We start from the raw sequence: 22,559 nt of genomic DNA on the forward strand, positions 1-22,559 counted from the left end.
AGAATGTTTTGTTTTCACCTCTCAACGGAGGGCAAAAGTGAAAGTAAGTGGTTTTATGTCCTTTTCTCGCCCATAACAAAATATGCCATATTCTGTCAATCCTCTAAAAATGTTCACTAGCTTGGGACTCGAGGCAATGTGAAAACCAGATAAAATAAAATATAAATTTGCCAAACAAGAAGGAAATCATAATAGTGTGAACAAGGAAATTAAAAAATGTCGATCCGAGTAATTGATTTTAAACAAAGGACAAGTACGAAAACTAATTGTTATTGGTCAGTGAAAAGGGGTTTAATTTTGTGACTCGATAACTGTCAACAAGACTGCCAAAAACGGAAGAACAGAGATAATACGTCTTTCGAAAACAGTAGACCAATGGTATTCTCTTGGCGTCTTTCAAAATGAAGCCAATTATCTACCTAGCAGCAGCTCAAAATGCTATTGTTGGTTTTCATACGTGAACATGTCATACACAAATTTGGTACATGGCGCAAAAGAATGTAAGTGAAATCTCCATTTCATTACAAACCCCATAATTTATGATCACAGGATTTCTAATGTATTATGTTCGGGACTACACTGCCGTCAAAAAGTCGCAACACCATAATGTAGTGTATATTAAACATTTTGTGGCAGTAAGCTCAGCAGCCGCGTATGGAATTACATAAAATGTAATAATCAGCAAACCGGTTGCACATATTTAAAAAAAAAACACACATTAACTAGGTTTTGATAGTTCTAAGAAACTCTTCATCTGATGAAGATAGTCTTAGAGCTATGGAAACTAGGTTAATGTGTTTTTTTAATTGTATGAAACCGACTGGCTACTACTTTTTATGTAATGTAGAGTAATGGACTGCATAATGTAGAGTACTGAATATTTTGGGTAACATACTGTATGTACGTAACTAACATTGCAAGACCACAGGCTAATGTGAGTCACAGTGGGATATAAGCCATTGCGAATGTGGTATACAGCTTCATTAATAACCGGTAAAACGGCCAGAATGTCGATCGTAAGCTTGGAAACGTGTACGCTTTGTGTTGAACAGGTGCCGGATGTCACTTTGTGGGCTGGAATTCCATGCCCGTTGCACTTGGTCAGTCAATACATGGGCGATTACCGCTGGTTGTGGACGATGCTGGCGTTATCGTCCGCAGATGGCCCATGTGTGGTCGATTGGACAGAGGTGTGGCGAGGGAGCCGGCCATGGCAAAATGTGGACCCTCTGTGGAGCACATTCGGTTACAACAGTGGTCTGTGGAGCATACGGTTACACCCGTGGTAAGCTGATCTATGCACACAACCGTAACGCTGTCATCAGTGCACAACCTGGAACGAATCACCAGACGTGAACCACGAATAACTTGCAGAAGGGTGCCCTGACCATAATGCATTCTAAATCACTCACCAAACCTACGTAACACCGTGTAGACCTAGGGAGTCTAACAAGCAGACAGATTTCAAAGCCCTTAATGGCCACGTTTTAATCAACGCAAGGCCATCATCGACACCGAGGCAGAAGCAACTTTGATTAGAAAACACAGCAGACCTCCAGCCTGCCCTCCAATGAGCTGCCGCTTGGCTCCTGTCCCCGAAGTAACCGATTTGTAAAAGATCGTTGTGTCACTGTGATACAAACTCCTGCTCAAATTGCTGCTGCAGATACACAACGATGCGTCAGAGTCATACGCCGAACGTGACGGTCTTCTATCTCGTAGTGCCACGTGGGCTTCTAGAGTCGGTCCTCTTGTGACCGGACATTCCCGTGAACAACGTTGCCAGCGAATCATGTACAGAACTACATTCCTGCTAAGCCTTCTGCACTCTTGCAAAAGGAACATCCAGCTTCTCGTAACATGATCTCGTTGAAAAACACTTAGGTGTTGATAGTGGCGTCTTTGTCGCCTTAAAGGCATTCTCGACTAACATAAGCTCGCCACGTCCGATCTCAAAGGCAATAACGCTCACGACTATTGCAGTGTGTATTTAAAGGAAATTCGGTTCTAATTCTTAGGCGACTGGCTCGAAATTTGAACAATCATTATCTCTGAGATATGGAAACACTCCTACAACTATCATGTATGTCGCACGACTCTTTCCTGCTGTTGCGATTCTTTCCGTGACTGTATCACTTACAAAACAAGTCTTCCGCCACTGATTTAACCACTAGTTTTCATTTCTGTGCATTTACAAAATAAGTAACTATGTGTTGAAAGTAATGTTCACTTACATATATGGATCGTGTATTTCTGCCCATTGTGTGATGTAAATCCTTGGCCAATTACATTTTCCAGGTTTTGTTCCGTTCCAGAGATATACGAGGTGCCAGAATTTTGTATAACACCCTGTCTATTACAGTCAGTTTGTGTTCAAAATTACTCCTTGCTGGGAAGTTGTAGGGTAATTTTACTTTCTTCCATTCTCTAAATTTTTTGAGTTGCTGAATCCGAATATGAGGCTGTTTAATAAAATTTCATGATGCAAAATTTTAAAAAAATAAAAAGATATAAAATCACATTTTGGTGACTTTTTGCTTATAATTCCACAATTATTACCTTCTAGAAAATAATCTCCACATATGAAATGAAAGCACGTAAAGACTGTAATTTAGCGAATCCTTCTTTGTATGAAGTTAAAAATTATGTAGACTGGTTTCTTTTCTTATCTGTTTAGAGAATTTCATATATAACTAAAGAACGCTTTTCCACCTTCACATTCTATTTAAATTCCGTTCAAAAATAATTTCTCTTTTAATTTCATTCGTTCTCTCCCTTCTCCAGGGCGAGATTGGCAACATTTTTGAACACAAGTGAGTTCTCATCCTTTTCCCTCGCTCACTTCGTTACTAACTGTGAAACTCACAATATACGTGCAAATCTTGCCCTTGAGAGTCCCAGGTGCCCTTCTCACCTTGGCGCCCAAACCGGCATAACACAAAAAAATTTCCGAAGCAGGAAACCTGTTTCTCATGGCCCTATTGGGGAAACAACATGTGATCAGCCCGAATGATTTGAGATGCAGGCAATACGTATCTTCATCTCGCAAATGTGAATACATCATCACATCTCTACCCTTTACCGTAGATGGTGTATGAAGAATTGACTGTAAGTTTACTTTTGACTGCATCGGTGGTTATCTAGTTAAACCACACGAGATGATCAAGAAAGCGATCGGAAAGATTGGATATGGAAGAGAAAGAGGAGTTGTCTTGTGCCAATACCCACACTTTGAACCTCGCACGGCACTCCACACTCTGGCCATTTCTTGTAAACGTGACACGGGCTGACAGTGCAATTTTGGATGCGGGAAGAAAGGCATTCATTGCCCCCGATCGGCACATCGTGTGAACGCCTGTGTGAAAACGCCGAGTAGTCGAAAAACACCACTGACATATGAATGGCACACCCAGGAAAGATACTGATAAAAAATAGAAGGAAGACGCCTACGCAATGCAGAAGGTATGCCTAATTTCACAGTTTGTTCGTAATCATTCATCTCTCTCTGTGAGATGTCATCACAAGTTGTTGTTTTCTCACCACCTATGTCATTTTCCAGGTGAACGAACCCCAAGAGTTATGACAGAGCAAACCGAACCTGAGCAAGGATCCGACATCTTCGACGAATCTCAAACAGGACCCTCTAATCAACAACATCAAAGACTTTTTGTCCATATAGCGATATCATACATAATCATAAGATAATATGTAATATTTTTTTAAAGTTTTATCTTTTGAATTTAAACTTTTTTTTGTAACAGTATTTATGCATTTTCGGACAACTACCTTGATCATTATGACCACTTGAAAATAATGCCTGTACCTTCACATAAACGACATAAATAAGGTATTTGCGGAGACTTGGGACGAACTCTAATTAAAAAATGAATTACAGTTTTGGAGTAAAAAAGCGTTTTTTTTTTCTTTTTTGAGTCAGCCTAAATATGCTACATACGAAGTAGCACTTGTTGCCCAACGGTTTATGGGAGAAAAGAAATCTTAATAGTGAAATCTCTATGAACGTTTATGAAAGTTAATTTCGAATAGGAAAGTTATTTACGAAAAGTTGACAGTTTACGAGTTATAAGCAAAAAATCTCCAAAAATGAGAATTGGCCTGCAAGGGGTTTGTTTGTATGTCTCAGCTGCTAGCACGCAGAAGATTAAGAACTGGGCTAGAGTTCTGCTCCTTCACACAGTTATGACTTATCGATATGGTCACATTCGTAAGGGATGAATGATAAGGTAGGAGTCTTTCTGTTTTATGTTCCTTTTTCGTTTTCATTTAGAATTTTTGTGTGTCATATATTTCACTGGTATACGGACTGTACAAAAACGTGGTACAAATCTAAAACATATAGGCAAGAAGGAAAAGGGAGGTGATTATTGAACCGGAAGGAGTTAAAATCATGGTGAATTATTTGGTACCATGACAAAAAATTAATCTCAATTTTGTAACTGGTTTGTGAAACGAGATTACAGTGACGTCGTGATTATAGTATTACCTCTGTGCATCCCTCGAGCCATACGCTGCTCACAAAAGTAATTAATTATTCTTGTCACTGTGCCCGCAACAACAGGCCCGACGTCGCTTTATGGTTTCTCCGGAAATTTAATTTCTCTGGGGAAGTTGCCCTTTCTTCAAACTTCAACGACAAAAAAAACTCTCTTTCTCAGCCACACAGCACGGTATTACGGTGTCTCCTGTTTAGAACTTTTATCTTGCATCCGTTTCGTCACAAGACATTATTCAACGTCATTTCGTCCTCCAAGACGTAGGAAATCTCTTTACATTTATGTCAATGTCACAGATTACCGTGATTAATATATACGAACACTGACAGGTCATCCGTCAATTAGAAAGACTGGTCGTTCCATTTAATGTACGTGGACGTGTGACAATATTTAAGCACCTCTCGAGTATACGTAGCCAAAAAAAAAAAAATAAATAAAAATAAAAAAAAAAATTACGCCACTGGAACACCCATTAAGCTGAGCCATTATATACAGCGATGCAACACCGAAACATCGAAAATGACCAATACATACTCCGGCTGGACCAGTGTCATTTAGTGGGCCGAAATGTTGATGAAAGAGCCCGACAGGTCCATATGCGTTGCGTTCATAAGGAGGTCTCTAAGCCTGGTACCTGAAACACAGAACATCTGGTTCATTTGCGTAGACGACGCCTTAGTGTTGTTTAGCCAAAGAAAAGAGAAATGGGGTCGTTTTCATGAACACCTCGGTGAGGTAAATTCGATGATACACTTCACCATGGGGCAGGACGTAGGCAGCAGATTATATTTTCTGGCAGTACTCGCCTTCAAAAAATGTAGGGTATAGCGAACTCACAAAAATGGACCGATATCTACATCGAAATTTTAATCACCGTCCAGAGAAAAAGCACGACGATATAAAACCCTGGAGCGAGTAACTTCTGTGAACAGGAGCTGCTCGACGCAAAAGTTGAGATTAGATTGCGATAGATTAGACATACCCTTCGTTCCGGTAGATTGATATTGAGGATCTAGAACATGTCATTCCTCCACTGACAAAAAAGAGTTCAGATCGCCACTTAAATATTATTGGGATGTACTGCCGTCTGCAACGAACCGAATATCCACTTAGTCGACAAATTTACCCGAAAGATATAAAAACTGTCAGCCAAGAATGCATACAAACAGCAGGAAAAAGCAAGGAATTGACGGATATCACGAGGATAAGTCTAGCTGGTACAAAAAAAGAAAGCAGAAAGAAACCACACAACCCACGAGTGGAAACAACCATACAATGGGCTAACCGACATGTTTATAGACAATAGTAATTTCGGAAGGAGGAGATCAAAACTGAATACTATCAAGCTTCCGCTGCTGAAAAAGGCATGTACCAGTTTTCCACCTTGCGACGACACCATTAGTGGACAATGACGATCGACAACAGTCACTTTCGCTAGACTTCTCAAAACATGTCTCTGCATGGGAGAGTGAACAAACGAAATGTTATATCAATCAACAGCGAGCCAACATCTGAATCGGACCTCCGTAGAAGGTGTAACCCTCCTTGATTATGTCTTTGGCATATGGGAACGAAAGGTTGAGTTTCTCCAAGAAATTCATTCGGCAACAGCACTCCCGATCATATGAGTATACATTTGACACATTTATATAATATCTTTGTTCAGTTTCTCCCAAAAAGACGCTTTTAATTCTTCGAGAAGTGCTTGGTTGCACGGACCTTCATGTTTATCAATGTTTTCTTATTATTGGCTTAAGAACTTTGATTATTAATGAGTTGCTTTCAAGCGTTCGGCAAAGAAACTGATTCCATTTTATGCATAATCTTCCGAAGACTGACGCAGCCGTCTTCCTCAGGACCTGCGATCTGCATTCTTATATCTACTCACTGCATAGACTCCAGCTAAGAAGAGCGTGACACATATCACTACACCTGAAGACGATTGCGTTGGCAGTTGAAATATTGTCCTTAAAATGGAATCATCTACTCTGAAGAATACCCGAAAGCACACCGCGATAAATCAAGCAGAGGAAACTTGAGAGATACTTTGATAATATTCAGATTTGACGGAAAACGAATCTGTGAATCATATACTACTCCATCATGGAGTTCATCAAATCAACGCGGCACAGTGAGTAAGGGGATATCATCTTCCAAGGCATGCCTCTACTGTAAATGATACTGAATGCAAATTTTTAAGTACCTTGACCACAGGCGGTACCTGTTCAATTTCCTTAATACATTGGTAGTGCCAGTCCTGGTCAGAACAATGTTCTGTGTAGTTTTCGGTGCGTTATGCCAGAGCAAAATTAAAACGACCGTGGGCTAACTGTTCAAGCTCGTATGGTGGGTGCTGCAGAAACCAAGGTAGCTGAAGCGTTTGATGTACCAAGAGGCACCGCAAATAAGATTTATGTTTGCCACAATCATGGAAAGCGAAAAAACATTATCCGCTAAGTGACGACACAGACGTTTTTATGTGCTGAGTGATAGTCATAGCTGGCCGGAGTGGCCGAGCGGTTCTAGGCGCTACAGTCTGGAACCGCGCGACCGCTGCGGTTGCAGGTTCGATTCCTGCCTCTGTCATGGGTGTGTGTGATGTCATTAGGTTAGTTAGGTTTAAGTAGTTCTAAGTTCTAGGGGGCTGATGACCTCAGCAGTTAACTAACTCCCATCGTGCTCAGAGCCATTTTAACCACTTCTTTTTATAGTCACAGATGATGACTGAAGATGATTGTGACAAAAAATGAAAGGACAACAACTGTAAATGCAAGAATGTAATGTCCCATCACGGACCCTGTCAGCACCAAAAGAACACAAAGGGAGATTAAGAAGCAGGAAACTTGGGAGCGAGCTGGAATTCCAAAAGCAGAAGTCAGTGGAACAAATAATCTTAACAGGAAAACGTGGTGCTGAAACTGTAAAACCTAAAAATAATGGAGCAATTGAAGAAAGTCATTTGGATGGATGAATCTTGTTTGACGCAGTTTCCCTTTTTGCATTGTTTATGTCCAGAGATTGAAATATGACGGCAACAGTGCCTTGGTATTCCATGATTCACGTGCTTACTCAACAAACGTCACGTTATGACCAAGGATTATGTGACCGTGTTGGCTGGTCAGGTCCATCCAGTGACACAGTGCTTGCTTCCCGTTAGTGACGGTGTTTTCGAAGACGACGGATCCCTGTTTACATAGCTTGCGTCGCCGAGGACTGATTTTGTGAGGATGAGCATATGCGCTTGCCACAACAGTCACCATACACGTATACCAATATTATTGAACCTGTTGTCCTGCTTTGGGGGTCGATAGTTGAACAAAACACTTGTTTGCCGATTTCTTTGAAACTCCTGTAATTAACTATACCGAGGCGAGCTCTAAGATGTTTCCAATGCCAACGGTTTTCCTATACCGTATCAGACGTGGCAATCGGTTTTGTTTTTCCTGTTTGCACATTTCTGACCACCACTTGCTGTTCGATACTTTATTAGTCGTGCGACGTTTTGTACTTTATCGCTGCTGTATCGCTTTCTTCGGGGTAAAAAATTTACTGCAGCTAGACATTTTGTCCTGGTACACTGGATTATTATTTCACTTCTAAGTTTGGAGGGGGGAATGGTCCACCGCCACAATTAGGACCACGCTTAATAGTGAAGTATGGTGCCCAAACCAACCTTTATAATGAGGGGCGCTTTACTTTTATCTTCACTCTAATAGTTACTCCCGAATGACCATGGTTTGGCCCTTGAGCTATTACAGCACCTATAACATAAAACAGACAGACTTGAACTAATGAGCATATTGTAGTCTGGGAAAATAAGTGTCGACAGTTTTCTGGCCGTCAGTGTTATAGCTTATTTGATGCAGCCCGTCACTATTTCATCTCTTGTGCCAGCCTCTTTAAGTCAGAGTAGCACTTGGAATCTGCGTCCTAAACTACTTGCTGGGTGTATTCCAGTCCTACTTCCTACAGTTTTACCCTGTACAGAAACCTTTAGTACCATCTAAGTTATTCCCTGATGTCTTAACAGGTGTCCAAACATCCAGATCCGCCTTCCTGTCAATGTTTCTCATTTACTCCATTCCTCGCCGATTCTGCGGACAACCTCCTCAACCCTTACCTTATCAGATTTTAAACCTTCTTCTGTACCACAACGTCTCAAATTATAGGATTCGCTTATTTACCGACTTTCAGAGGCCGGTCGGGGTGGCCGAGCGGTTCTAGGCTCTTTAGCCTGGAACAGCGCGACCGCTACGGTCGCAGGCTCGAATCCTGCCTCGAGTATGGATACCAGTGATGTCCTTAGGTTCGTTAAGTTTAAGTAGTTCTAAGTTCTACGGGACTGATGACCTCAGATGTTAAGTCCCATAGTGATCAGAGCCATTTGAACCATTTAGACTTTCAGACTGTCGATGTTTCATTACCATAAAATACTGTGCCCTAAACCTACGTTCACAAAATATTGTTCCTCAAATTAACTCCTACGTTTGATACTAGTAGATTTGTCTTCGTCAGGAATGCCCTTTCCGCTATTGTTAGCCTGCTTTGCTTTCTACGTCCTGCTTGCTCCTTACGTCGTGGGTTATTCTCCTGCCTACGTAGCAGAATTCTTTAATTTTTTCTACTTCATGATTTCACTTCATCTACATTATTATAATCAATCCTTATATTTAGTTTATCGCTGTTCTCATTTCTGCTACTTCTCATTACTTTCATCTTTCTTCCATTTACTCTCAGTCTACAGTCTGTACTCATTAGGCTGTTCATTACATTCATCAGATTCTGTAATCCTCCTTCATTTTCATTGACGATAGCAACATCACATCGAATCTTATTATTGATACTCTTTCACCATGACATTTCTTTCCTCTCTTGAACCTCACTTTTATTTTCATTGCTGCTTCTTCGATGTATACATTGAACAGTAGGGCCGAAAGACTACATGCGTGTCTTACACTCGTTTTAATACGATCACCTCGTTCTTGATCTCTGTATATCCATTCTTGTGATTGATTGTGGAACTTCGGCTATTCAATTACCTAATGAAATGAAATGCCTGCAGGCGTCTCCTAGATGCTATTTTGTTGTATGTCAATCAGTTTCGGTTACTCAGTACATTATCTTCAGGCCTTAGCTGACGCTGAGGGCGTGAATGATCGTTTACACGATCCCGTTAGTGGCCAACATCCATGAACTGACTTCTGTACAATGCTGTAACAGCGATGCTGTGTCTGCAACATCTCTGCTACTGTATTCTATGGAATCTAGCTTGTAGATGTTACCCACTGACGGAATCCTGTATACAATGGGAGTTCATCCTCTCAGCATCAGCTATGGCCTGAAGATAGTGTACTGGCATAGAAACTCGTTGCCACACAATCGAATAACATCAAAAGGGTGGCTAAGGTGTTTCATTTTATTACGCCGTTTTCAGTCGTCCAGCCCTACTGTTCCATTTTGGTTCTTGTACATATTGTGTATTAGTCGTCTTTCGTTATAGCTTACCCGTTTTTTTCTCAGAATTTTGAACACTTCGTACATTTTGACAGTGTTGAACGCTTTTTCCAGTTCGAAAAATCTGATTAACGTGTCTTCATTTTTGTTTAGCCTTAACTTCAGTTATCGTCAAAATTGCCTTCCAGGGCCGGCCGGTATGGCCAAGCGAAGCGGCTCTAGGCGCTTCAGTCAGGAACCGCGCGACCGCTACGGTCGCAGGATCGAATCCTACCTCGGGCATGGATGTATGTGATGTCCTTAGGTTAGTTAGGTTTAAGCAGTTCTAGGTTCTAGGGGACTGATGACCTCAGAAGTTAAATCCCATAGTGTTCAGAGGCATTTGAATCTTTTTGCCTTCCTGGTGCTCTTACCTTTGGTATAGCTAAACTGATCGCTATCTAAAACCTGCTCAACTTTCATTTCCTTGTTTCTGTATATTCTATTGGTTACAAATTCGATGCATGAGCTGTTAAGCCCTGTGTTTGATAATTCTAAAACTTTCGGCTCTTGAAGACTTAAAAGTTGTGTGGATTATGTTTTCCTAATGTCAGTTAGTATTTCGCCAGACTTGTAACTTCGATGCAACAATGTCATTAGTAGTTTTGTTGCCACTTCCCCATTGATTTCAAATCTTCTGAGGAAATGTCATTTATCCATTCTGCCTTACTTCATCTTGTTTTATAAGGCACTTTTGAATTCTGATTTTGTTTCCGATCCCCTATGTCTTCTTATACCGACTGTTCTATATCTTCTATATCGGAGCACTTATATGTACTCTCGCCACGTATCTACTCTCTCCTCTGCATTTCACAGTGGAATTCAATTTGCGCTCTTGGTTTTAGCACTTTTACTTTTAATTTCACTGAAGATTGTTCTGACTTTTCTACTGCTGAGGGGATCCTTCTTACAATCATATCCTTTTCGATATCTTCACATTTTAGATGCAACCGTTTCGCTTTCGCTTCTCTGCACTTCCTGTTTATTTCATCCCTAAGTGATATCTACACTCCTGGAAATGGAAAAAAGAACACATTGACACCGGTGTGTCAGACCCACCATACTTGCTCCGGACACTGCGAGAGGGCTGTACAAGCAATGATCACACTCACGGCACAGCGGACACACCAGGAACCGCGGTGTTGGCCGTCGAATGGCGCTAGCTGCGCAGCATTTGTCCACCGCCGCCGTCAGTGTCAGCCAGTTTTCCGTGGCATACGGAGCTCCATCGCAGTCTTTAACACTGGTAGCATGCCGCGACAGCGTGGACGTGAACCGTATGTGCAGTTGACGGACTTTGAGCGAGGGCGTATAGTGGGCATGCGGGAGGCCGGGTGGACGTACCACCGAATTGCTCAACACGTGGGGCGTGAGGTCTCCACAGTACATCGATGTTGTCGCCAGTGGTCGGCGGAAGGTGCACGTGCCCGTCGACCTGGGACCGCACCGCAGCGACGCACGGATGCACGCCAAGACCGTAGGATCCTACGCAGTGCCGTAGGGGACCGCACTGCCACTTCCCAGCAAATTAGGGACACTGTTGCTCCTGGGGTATCGGCGAGGACCATTCGCAACCGTCTCCATGAAGCTGGGCTACGGTCCCGCACACCGTTAGGCCGTCTTCCGCTCACGCCCCAACATCGTGCAGCCCGCCTCCAGTGGTTTCGCGACAGGCGTGAATGGAGGGACGAATGGAGACGTGTCGTCTTCAGCGATGAGAGTCGCTTCTGCCTTGGTGCCAATGATGGTCGTATGCGTGTTTGGCGCCGTGCAGGTGAGCGCCACAATCAGGACTGCATACGACCGAGGCACACAGGGCCAACACCCGGCATCATGGTGTGGGGAGCGATCTCCTACACTGGCCGTACACCTCTGGTGATCGTCGAGGGGAGACTGAATAGTGCACGCTACATCCAAACCGTCATCGAACCCATCGTTCTACCATTCCTAGACAGGCAAGGGAACTTGCTGTTCCAACAGGACAATGCACGTCCGCATGTATCCCGTGCCACCCCCCTGCTCTAGAAGGTGTAAGTCAACTACCCTGGCTAGCAAGATCTCCGGATCTGTCCCCCATTGAGCATGTTTGGGATTGGATGAAGCGTCGTATCACGCGGTCTGCACGTCCAGCAAGAACGCTGGTCCAACTGAGGCGCCAGGTGGAAATGGCATGGCAAGCCGTTTCACAGGACTACATACAGCATCTCTAGGATCGTCTCCATGGGAGAATAGCAGCCTGCATTGCTGCGAAAGGTGGATATACACTATACTAGTGCCGACATTGTGCATGCTCTGTTGCCAGTGTCTATGTGCCTGTGGTTCTGTCAGTGTGATCATGTGATGTATCGGACCCCAGGAATGTGTCAATAAAGTTTCCCCTTCCTGGGACAATGAATTCACGGTGCTCTTATTTCAATTTCCAGGAGTGTATATCTGTATTCCTGAATTTCCCTGAACATTTTTGGGCTTTCTTCCTTCGGCCAACTTCAGTGTTTCTTCTGTTACCCACAGTTTCTTTGCACTCACTTTATTTCTATCTCTGTTTTTCTTTCCACATTCTGTGAGTGCCCTTGTCTGAGCTCTGCATTCCTCTTCAGCTGACCATCCTACTGATCTATTCATTGCTACTGTTCTGTAGCCTCAAAGAACTTCAAATCTTTCTCCATATTCCTTTTGTACTTTTGTATCCCTCTTTTTTGCGCATTGATTCTTCCTGGCTAGTCTCTTAAACTTCAGCATACTCTTCATCTTTACTGAATGGTGATATGAATCTGTATCGCCTTAAGACCAATATCTGATGTCGGAATTGTGCCATACCATGTTGTAATCTAATCGAAATCTTTCCGTACCTCAATGCCATTTTCCGAGAATACCCCCTCCATTTTGAACAGAGTATTCGCTGTTACTTGCTGATATTGATTACAGAACTCAATAGTTCTCCTCGCCCGCTCGTAATTCCAAGCCCATATCGTCCTTGTAGGTCTTTCTGATAATCGTTCCGCTACAACCGCATTCCAGTCCCCCGAGACTATTAGATTTTCATCTCCCTTTACATACTAATTCACCCGTTCAATATCCTCATATACTCTGCTATCTCTAGAACTTCCGCTTGAGAAGTGGGCATGTATACATAAACTATCGTTGGCAGTGATGGTTTGCTGTCGATTCTAATAATAACGACTCTTTCACTACACTGTTCACAGTAACCCACTCTCTACCCTTTCTTGCTGTTCATAACTACTCCTACTTCCGTTATTCCATTTTCTGCTGCTGTACCCTACACCCCTCTGACCAGAAACCCATATAGTCTCTCCATTTAACTTCACTGATCCCCACAATATTTATACTGAACCCTAGCACTTTTCCCTTTTCAGATTTTCTAAGTTCGCTACAAAGTGCAGATATCTGAAATTCCCCGATTCTCACAACCTTATCCCTTCGTTGGTTATTCAGTCTTTTTTCGGAGACACGTTCTCAGTGTACATCCTGTTTAAATAAATTTTCAAGCCATTTTACTAACTGATAATAAGATAGAAAAAGAATCATCGAATTTCACAAGAATGAAGATAGATACTTACAGTGAATTTTAAGTTACACATCAAAAGTAAATGCCTTGGCGCCAACTCTAAGTTTTCGGTTCACGAGACTGCCGGTTGTCGTCCCCCTTCTGCAGTTGTCTCATTTATTTACTAACCGATATTCATCGACTTAATCTAGCAACAAAAGGCATTTTTCGTTTAAGCAGCATTAATTCAGCTACAACGGTGCGGGCGTGATTGTCATTGAGACAACGGAATTGCACTGCCGACAGAGTAAGGATCGTAAGAATCTCATCTTTCACAGTTCGCCCCCCAATACCGCTTTATCTCAAAGTATGTAATTTATTGCGGAGATTTGTAGAACACTCCTTCCAACAACTCTGAGCTAACACTCTGCATAGTAAATGCAGTTTTTGCAACGACTCCAGGCGCGTTCACATCGGTATTAGACGAGTTTGAGTATAGTCTGTATGTTCATCGTCCGTCCGGGAGAGGGAACACTGAAAATTTGTAGGAGATAAATAACGTGTAGGATCTTCATACACGTCATACACGGTCCAGTCACGTTAATGTGATCACCGTCTATGTTCGATCTCAAAGTACAATGACCACTCACAGACAACAGGTGCCAAACACTAGCACTGAACGGTATACAAAGCGCGTCGGAGGGGGGGGGGGGGGGGGGGGGAGGAAGGGGGGAGGAAGGGGGAGGGGGACGGATAAAAGTGGTGTCGTTGCCGTATTGCGGAAATCGGGTGATCCACATGACCTTCAAAAAGGCATAATCGGCTTTCGGCCCAAGACTGGAAGCATGTTCGGAACGACTATGTTTGTGAACTGTTCACATGCCGCCATTGTTAAAATATACCTCTCACCGCAAAATGGCTCTAGCCATAACCGGGGTCGAGGAAAATGTGGTTCATAGCGGGGCATAAGTGATACTAGTGAACAACGGCTTCGTATACTTGTACGGATGAATAGTCATGTAAGTGATGAGCTACTGAGCGCCAAAAATAACTAACGGCCTACTAACAGTGTCACCTCTACGGAGCTTTAGCGAAAGTTGCTTTGTGTGGGCCACCTCAGTCTGTGCCTTCCTCACGTACCTAAGCCGTGGCGTTGATGGCGCACCAGCGTATTTGCAAGTAGGCCTACCTCGCCTTCGGGCTTTTATCTTTGCCTGTGTCGCGTTCTGAGTTTTGGCTGCCATATACTTGCCGGGGAAGTTAACTGGAGGCTCTCGCCAAGGACGGGAACAGTTGGCGTTCAATGTTACCCGTGGCTGGAGTGCACTTCTAGTGGAGCGGTAACCAACCACCTGTATGGGACAGCTTGGTGGAGAGCCTTTCTGTCGTCTGTGAGGATACTTGTTGCTGCCTCGGACTGCCTGCTGGCAGTTCCGGACCCGGCTGTCTACGATCGTCCGCTGTCCTATTGCCACCTGCTCTATTCGAAACAAGCCATATGAGACGTCCAGCGAAAAGTTAAGTGAAGTTGTACTTAGGGCATGTGTGTGAAGGTGTTGAGGGCAGCTACCTCACTTCTGGTAACTGTAAGTGCACGGGTGTTACCATGGAAGTAAATGTATGCCCCTGAAGAGTTCGTAGTGTTGAAGACAGTTGTTAAATATAAATATAATGCACTAGAGTGCCTCTTTCAGCTCGTGGGAAATTGTTGTTTGATGTAATACGTCATCAGTTGTAAGGCCGTATTCTGTGTATCAAATATACTGCATTCGAATATTCAGTAGCCTTAACGCAGCGAGCCCCAGTAAAGGTTATAATGAAGTTTTCAGGATTGTGATCGTTATGGTTTTCATTGAACAGCCCGTGGGAAATTGTTGTTTCATGTAATACGTTATCAGCTGCGAGGCCGTAATCTGTTTATCAAATATACTGCATTCGAGTGTTTGGTAGTCTTAACGCAGCGAGCCCCAGTAAAGGTTATAATGAAGTCTTCAGGATTGTGCTCGTTATTGTTTTCACTTAACAGTGGGGCATAAGAGTTCATGTAAATTAACTGTGAATAAGATTGGAGTGCCCGCTGACCTTGCTAGTCATTGTGTTTTTAATATCTTAATGGCAGGTAATTCTCCTTAAGGTTACTGATAAGGTTTGCGCTGCTGGTTGTACCTTGCCTGTGTAGTTCATTCGTAGTGGAGCAAAGGCATTGTGCCGCTTTATTAGTGAATAATTTACCCTGATATTTTATATCTTTTAGTGGTTGTTTACATTGTCCTTAGGGATCTCTTCTATGTGCCTGTTAAATGTTACAGCTGGCTGGCTGGTGTTTCGGAGTAAGTGCTACCTTTCCACCTATGGGTACGAGTGCTGTGAAATCCTGGGTAGCGGGAGGTGACTCTGGGTCGAAGCTCGGGAAGTGAGTCTTGTACGAACTGCCGCCTTCCGCTCTCCAAGTTAAGTTTTCGATTTTCCTTCGAGCGAACTGTCGTCACTCCTCGCTAATTAATTCTGACGCTAATCGTAATTACTTGGGTATTTATTATATATCTTATTTTCATACAACCCTGTCTTAAGAGCAACATGTTGTTGTTGTGGTCTTCAGTACTGAGACTGGTTTTATGCAGCTCTCCATGCTACTCCATCCTGTGCAAGCTTCTTTACCTCCCAGTACGTACTGCAACCTACATCCTTCAGAATCTGCTTAGTGTATTCATCTCTTGGTCTCCCTCTACGATTTTTACCCTCCACGCTGCCCTCGAATGCTAAATTTGTGATCCCTTGATGCCTCAAAACATGTCCTACCAAGCGGTCCCTTCTTTTTGTCTAGTTGTGCCACAAACTCCACTTCTCCCCAATTCTATTCAATACCTCCTCGTTAGTTATGTGATCTACCCATCTAATCTTCAGCATTCTTCAGTAGCACCACCTTCTAAAAGCTTCTGTTCTCTTCTTGTCCAAACTATTTATCGTCCATGTTTCACTTCGATACATAGCTACACTCCATTCAAATACTTTCAGAAACGAATTGCTGACACTTAAGCCTATACACGATGTTAACAAATTTCTCCTTTTCAGAAATGCTTTCCTTGTCATTGAAAGTTTACATTTTATATCATCTCTACTTCGACCAGCATCAGTTATTTTTCTCCCCAAATAGCAAAACTCCTTTACTACTTTAAGTGTCTCATTTCCTAATCCAATTCCCTCAGCATCACCAGATTTAATTTGACTACATTCCACTATACTAGTTTTGCTTTTTTAGATGTTCATCTTATATCCTTCTTTCAAGACACTGTCCATTCCGTTCAACTGCTGTTCCAAGTCCTTTGCTGTCTCTGGCAGAATTACAATGTCATCGGTAAACCTCAAAGTTTTTATTTCTTCTCCATGAATTTTAATACCTACTCCGAATTTTTCTGGTGTTTCCTTTACTGCTTGCTCAATACACAAATTGAATAACATCGGGGAGAGGCTACCACCCTGTCTTACTCCCTTCCCAACCACTGCTTCCCTTTCATGCCGCTTGACTCTTGTAACTGCCATCTGGTTTCTGTACAAATTGTAAATAGCCTTTCGCTCCCTGTATTTTACCCCTGCCACCTTCAGAATTTGAAAGAGAGTATTCCAGTCCACATTATCAAAAGCTACAAATGCTAGAAACGTAGGTTTGCCTTTTCTTTATCTTTCTTCTATGATAAGTCGTAAGATTAGTATTGCCCCACGTGTTCCAGCATTTCTACGGAATCCAAACTGATCTTCCCCGAGGTCCGCTTCAACCAGTTTTTTCCATTCGTCAGTAAAAATTCGTGTTAGTATTTTGGAGCTGTGACTTATTAAACTGACAGTTCGGTAAGTTTCACATCTGTCAACACCTGCTTTCTTTGGGATTGCAATTATTATATTCTTCTTGACGTCTGAGGGTATATCGCCTGTCTCATAAATCTTGCTCATCAGATGGTAGAGTTTGGTCATGATTGGCTCTCCCAAGGCCGTCAGTAGTTCTAATGGAATGTTGTCTACTCCCGGGACCTTGTTTCGTCTCAGTGCTCTGTCAAACTCTTCACGCAGTATCTTCTCTCCCATTTCGTCTTCATCTACATCCTCTTCCATTTCCATAATATTGTCCTCAACTACATCGCCCTTGTATAAACCCTCTATATACTCCTTTCACCTTTCTGCCTTCCCTTCTTTGCTTAGAACTAGGTTTCCATCTGAGCTCTTGATATACAAGTGGTTCTCTTGTTTGCAAAGGTCACTTTAATTTTCTTGTAGGCAGTATCTATCTTACACCTAGTGAGATAAGCCTCTACATCCTCACATTTGTCCTCTAGCCATCCCTGCTTAGCCATTTAGCACCTCCTGTCGATCTCATTTTTGAGACGTTTGTATTCCTTTTTGCCTGCTTCATTTACTGCATTTTTATATTTTCTCCTTTCATCAATTAAATTCAATATTTGTTCTGTTACCCAAGGATTTCTACTAGCCCTCGTCGTTTTACCTACTTGATCATCTGCTGCCTTCACTACTTCATGCTTCAGAGCTACCCATTCTTCTTCTGCTTTATTTCTTTCCCCAATTCCTGTCAATTCTTCCCTTATGCTCTCCCTGAAACTCTGTACAACCTCTGGTTTAGTCAGTATATCCAGATCCCACCTCCTTAAATTAGCACCTTTTGGCAGTTTCTTCAGTTTCAATCTACAACTCATGACCAATAGATTGTGGTCTGAGTCCACATCTGCCCCTGGAAATGCCTTACAATTTAAAACCAGGTTTCCAAAACTCTGTCTTACCATTACATAATCTATCTGATACCTTTTAGTATCTCCAGGATTCTTCTATGTATACAACCTTCTTTTATGATTCTCGAACCAAGTGTTAGCTGTGATTAAGTTATGCTCTGTGCAAAATTCTACCAGACGGCTTCCTCTTTCATTTCTTCTCCCCAATGCATATTCATCTACTATGTTTCCTTCTCTCCCTTATCCTACACTCGAATTCCAGTCACCCATGACTATTAAATTTTCGTCTCCCTTCACTACCTGAATGATTTCTTTTATCTAATCATACATTTCATCAATTTCTTCAACATCTGCAGAGCTAGTGGCATATAAACTTGTACTACTGTAGTAGGCATGGGCTTTGTGTCTATCTTGGCCACAATAATGCGTTCACTCTGATGTTTGTAGTAGCTTACCTGCACTCCTATTTTTTTATTCATTATTAAACCTACTCTTGCATTACCCCTTATGATTTTGTATTTATAACCCTGTATTCACCTGACCAAAAGTCTTGTTCCTCCTGCAACAGAACTTCACTAATTCGTACTATATCTAAGTTCAACCTATTCATTTCCCTTCTTAAATTTTCTAACTTACCTGCCCGATTAAGGGATCTGACATTCCACGCTCCGATCCGTAGAACGCCAGTTTTCTTTCTCCTGATAATGCCGTCCTCTTGAGTAGTCCCCTCTCGGAGATCCGAATGGGGGACTATTTCACCCAAGGGGACGCCATCATTATTTAACCATACCATTGTGAAAGGTTGTTGGTGTGCTACTCTTAGTAAGACTTTGAGCTGACTTATTGAGTTACTGGGTCTTGGAGCCGAAGTTTGAAACCTTGGTAGATCTTAGTGATATTGATTGATTCTTGAGTGTGAAACAAGCGCCTTTGTATTAACTTCATCCTACTATTTATTTGGTGCATCTCTGGCAGGTTATTTTGGTAAATGTTTTTGAGAACATTAGTTCTGTGTCTGAAGACTAGTCAGAAATATTGTGTTTCTGAATTTAAGCCACCAGGTGCGTAATTGTCAGTGGCTTAAAAATGTTCTTATATATGAGATGATTTTGTTTCATAAAAAGACATTGGTAGCAGATTCCCTAAATTCTTGTGGCTTACTATTCTTATTACCTAAAGTAATCAGGATTAAGATATTGTTGTTATAAGGAATTTGCTGATATGAGTGTTAAATAAAAGGAGTGACACCAGAAGGGGTCCAGTCCATCCTATTGTTTCCCAGTTCCCTAGTAGAAGGCAGTTTCAGTACCCATGCTGACTGCTGTTCATTAGGGATGAAGGCTACAATTGGCACGTCAGTGCTGCCAGCATGAGATCCATTGAGGGACGACAGGTGGCCTTTCTACATGAATCAAGTTCTGTGCTCCATCGAACAGAAGGGCGTTGGTGTGAACTGCGTGAAACATCTGAGAGCAATTACCCTGCAACAAGGAGGTAGCTTTATGGTCTGAGGAATGCTTGTGTGCCACTACCTGGTGATCTCGTCTTCTGGAAGGCACAATGGAACAACAGAAGTATTCAACCACTATTGGCCATAGTTCGTGCCCCTACAAGCAGTTTGGACATCCTCGGTACGATGGCGTCTACCAACAGGACTTTGCAATGCGACACGTAGGTGGTTCGAAGAAAGCCAGAATGATCTTATCGTTTTCCCCCGGCCACCTAACTACCAGATATAACCCAACTGAGAATCGGGCTGTTCTTGCCTTTGATCCTCAACCGGAAAATCTAGCGCAACTTGCCACGGGACTGTGTTTGGAATGGCTCCATTTCCCTTTCGGTACTTTCCAGAATCTCGCTGACTCACTTCCTGCAGCTTTTGCGCTGTAAAAGGTGGTTTTTCAGGCTTTCGACCGGTTGTCACACCAATTTGAATGGACACTATATGTATCCTAGGTATATTGAATTGTTCTTGTGAAAGTAAAATCTAAGTATTCCTATGCGTAAGTTAAATTACACACACAGTAGGGACATAAGCATCTTTTAAAATCGTATGAACGTACTTGAAACATACTTATTTAAGTTCACACTTATGATGAGAGCTTTAATTTCTGTTTGTATTAGTACAGATATCTTTTCTGCAACTATTGCGAAACAAAACCTAAATGGTTCCTAGACTGTACTTGCTGCTATGAGGAGTTATAGTAACTACATACAACTTAGTGAATTTACGTCTGGTTTCTGGGCAAGGAAAAATCGGAAATTCATCCTAGCTGGAAGTCAGAATGTCTCTCACTACGATAACGATCTAAATCTTTACTCCAAGATCCACTTAGTTGTGTGTGTTGAAGGGTACCTTTGGGACCACCTTATGTATACAGTGATGCGTGCCAACGTATCTACTGTCGACCGCGAGATTGTATGCCGCGCGGCGGCGTTGCGAGCACCTGACCCGGTATGGAAAACACGATACATAACGGAGCAGATACGAATGAGCAACCATTCTAACGACGATGCGGGTCGAAAATAGAGAAATCGACTGACGTAGTGACCTTGACCAACAAGGAAACACCGAGGGGCGGTATATTTTAAGGCAAAGAAAAAAAAAAAAAAAACACGTGCCATATATCAACCAATGCAATCGATCTCGTGCGAAAATTTTGGTCATAAATGTGGCACTACGAACCCAAGACCTTCAGAAAATAGAGCTTTTAAACATAAGCGTACATCGTTTATTCGCACTCGCATCCGCCCCACACGAAATACTGTACGTTGGGGTGACAAACCATACCTGCCAACTTCGCGGTATTTCGAAGCACAGAAGAGAGGAGACGGGCGGTGTCCGCATCTGCCAAACACGTTTTGGAATCTTGTTGGACGACACACGTTAACTTAAACTAAAAAATAATTCCTAAGTAATTTGAGTACGTAATATGTAAACTTAACTTTCAGCGGTACTAACACTTTGCCGTCCGCAAGTCTCTTACAATTTGATTCGCTTGGCGCCTGCAGCACTAATTCGGATTACTTGGCTTGTCGCCGGCCGTTCTTAACATTATCGGGTGATTACAAATTGCTAAGTGTTACTAATCTCACCGTTAGCTGTCTTAAGTTCTCAACCCTGTTCCCCTACTTTCATGAAATTACGAACATATAAGTACGTAAATAAACACAAAAATTTGTTTCTAATATTTGATTATTTAATCTTTTTGGAACAATAGTCAGTTACGAATTGCATTTTGAAAAGCCGGTCGGCATAATCAGGTTTATTTTTGTTGGCGAAAAAATGTAAAAGTGATTATATTTGTCTGAATCAGTTGCGCGACATCATTTTGCGAAATATCAGTGTATCTATGACCGGATTCGTTGACCAATAATCGTCGATCCTTGCTTTTTTTACATTTCCCATAAGGATAGCAAGCCCAAACCACTTTCTATGTTCGGGACCCGTAACGTCGACTAATTTGGCATTTTCTTATCCGGTTTTCTTCTATTGCAATTTGGACTGTAGTATTTGTTGTTTTCGTCAAATAGATCGTTCCCTATATATAATTCAATGATTTCCTCGAAGCTCTGTGTGTCCTTGGGAAACGTGTTTGGAGAGGTAAATCCTTCAAATTTATTATTCGTCCTCGGCAAATCAAAGTCTGACCACTGTGCACTGTCTTCTTCGTCTGATTCACCGAATCAGTTTGCAACCGTAGCGTTCGCCGAATTCTTCTTGGACGTATTTCACTATGTTCCGACGATGCTGCTTCACTTTCATTATTTCGATATCCAATGTCTTCTTCCCAACTGGCCAAGTCGTCCGGAACGTGAAAGACGTCCGCGCATTCATCGTAAATAATCGTATCGTCTCTTTCGTCTGCCATGATGAAAGGGCACAAGTACTTGTAAAAACCAAAAACTTCTTGACGTGTGTAACTTATTGTTACCTAAACAAAACACCAACAGAATGAAAAAGAGACTTTAAGTGCTGTCGCTGACTACTGCGTGATATGCTCAAGAGACCACTGTGGAGTCGCCGGCCTCAGTCCTATACCATGCACACGACATCGCTGTGGTGTCACCGGACGGCAGAGTGTTAATTAAATAGCATTACGCTACTTCTTTAATAACACACATTCATTGTTTCATTCATTTTAACTGCATTTCTGAAGCGCAGATCAAAAATGTTGAAAGCAAAGAAGCCTCTTGCACCACGTACTGTGAGACAGTGAACAAAGCGTTTTACGAGTGTAAAATTATTATTATTACTATTACAAGTATTACAAAAATCTCTTACAACATAGTACAGTTCATCATGCTAGA

At 42.3% G+C, this 22,559-nt stretch overlaps 1 long non-coding RNA gene across 1 annotated transcript in view; it reads right to left on the reverse strand.

The window, feature by feature from the left end:
• The window catches only part of LOC126354539 (uncharacterized), a 296,213-nt gene that overhangs the window by 239,903 nt on the left and 33,751 nt on the right, over positions 1-22,559 (reverse strand). The window lies entirely within an intron of this gene.

The sequence above is a fragment of the Schistocerca gregaria genome, chromosome 3 (assembly GCF_023897955.1).
Source record: "Schistocerca gregaria isolate iqSchGreg1 chromosome 3, iqSchGreg1.2, whole genome shotgun sequence".
Lineage (NCBI taxonomy): Eukaryota > Metazoa > Arthropoda > Insecta > Orthoptera > Acrididae > Schistocerca > Schistocerca gregaria.